Source organism: Choloepus didactylus, chromosome 6 (assembly GCF_015220235.1).
Source record: "Choloepus didactylus isolate mChoDid1 chromosome 6, mChoDid1.pri, whole genome shotgun sequence".
NCBI classification, from domain to species: Eukaryota; Metazoa; Chordata; class Mammalia; order Pilosa; family Megalonychidae; genus Choloepus; species Choloepus didactylus.
This window is the reverse complement of record NC_051312.1, coordinates 27506035-27507878: the sequence shown is the minus strand read 5'-3', so window position 1 is coordinate 27507878 and position 1844 is coordinate 27506035.

Below are 1844 nucleotides of genomic sequence, written 5' to 3'. Positions count from 1 at the left end.
GCTGAGAAAAAAAGAAATGAGAGAGAAGTCTGGAGAAGGGCACAGAACTGAAGAGTGTTAGTACCTTAAAGGAAATAAAGGAAGAGGGAGAGAGAGGGGAAAATACACATCTGACAAATAAAAACCAAAGGATAAGATGGCTGATTGAAGAACTACCTTCACAGTAATAACATTGAAAGTGAATGAATTAAACTCCCCAATTAAAAGATATAAATTGGCAGAATGGATTAAAAAATATGAACCATCAATATGTTGTTTACAAGAGACTCATCTTGGATCCAGTGATGCAAAGAAATTGAAAGTGAAAGGATGGAAAAAAAAATATTCCATGCAAGCTACAGTCAAAAGAAAGCAGGGAGAGCAATACTAATTTCAGATAAAATAGACTATAAATGCAAGGATGTCATAAGAGACAAAGAAGGACACTATATACTAATGAAAGGACAATTCACGAAGAAGAAATAACAATCATAGATGTTTATGCACCCAATCAAGTACTCCAAAGTACATGAGACAAACATTGGCAAAACTGAAGGAAACAATAGATGTTCCCAAAATAATTGTGAGAGATTTCAATGTAGCACTATCTCTTATAGCTAGATCAACCAGACAGAGGGCCAATAAGGAAATTCAGAACCTAAACAATGTGATAAATGAATTAGACTTAATAGACATATATAGAGCATTACATCCCAAATTACCAGGATATACATTCTTCTCTGGTGTTCATGGAACTTTGTCCAAGATAAATTATATACTGGGACATAAAACAAGCCTCTATAAATTTAAAAAGATTGAAGTTATTCAAAACACATTCTCTGACCACAGTGGAATGCAACTAGAAGTCAGTAAGCATCAAAGATCTATAACATTCACTGATATCTGGTGATTAAACAACACACTCCTAAACAATCAGTGGGTGAAAGAAGATATTGCAAGAGAAATTGCTAAAAACCTAGAGATGAATGAAAATGAGGACAATGTATCAAAACTTATCAGATGCAGTGAAGAAAGTATTTAGAAGAAAATTAATAGCTCTAAATGCATACATTAATAAGGAAGAAAGAGCTAAAATTAACTAATGGAACAACTGAAGAAGCTGGAAAATGAACAGCAAACTAATCCTAAACCAAGTAGAAGAAAATAAATAAGGATTAATGCAGAAATAAATGATATGGAGAACATAAAAAATAGAATAGATAAAACCACAAGTCACTTCTTTGAGAAGATCACCAAGACTGACAAAACCTTAACTAGACTGACAAAGTCAAAAATAGAGATCTAAATAAACAAAATAATAAAGAGGGGGCACATTACTGCAGATCCTGAAGAAATTTTAAAAAATCATAAGAGGATACTATGAATAACTGTATTATAAAAAACTAGAGAATTCAAAGGAATTAGATAATTTACTGGAAACACATGAAGAACCTAGACTGACCCAAGAATAAATAGAAGACCTCAACAAGCCAATCACAAGTGAAGAGATTCAATCCATCATCAAAAAGCTTCCTACAAAAAAAGCCCAGGGCTAGAAGGCTTCACAGGGGAATTGTACCAAATTTTCCAAAAAAGAACTGACACCATTCCTACTTAAACTCTTTCAAAAAATTGAAGAAAATGAAACACTATCCAACTCATTTTATGAAGCTAACATCACTGTAATACCAAAACCAGATAAAGATGCTAAAAGAAATGAAAACTACAAGCCTGTCTCACTTATGAATGTAGATGCAGAAATTCTCAATGAAGTACTTGCGAATTGAATCCAAAGACAGATTTTAAAAAATCATACACTATGAGTAAGTGGGTTTCATCCCAGGCATGCAAAGGTGGGTCAACAT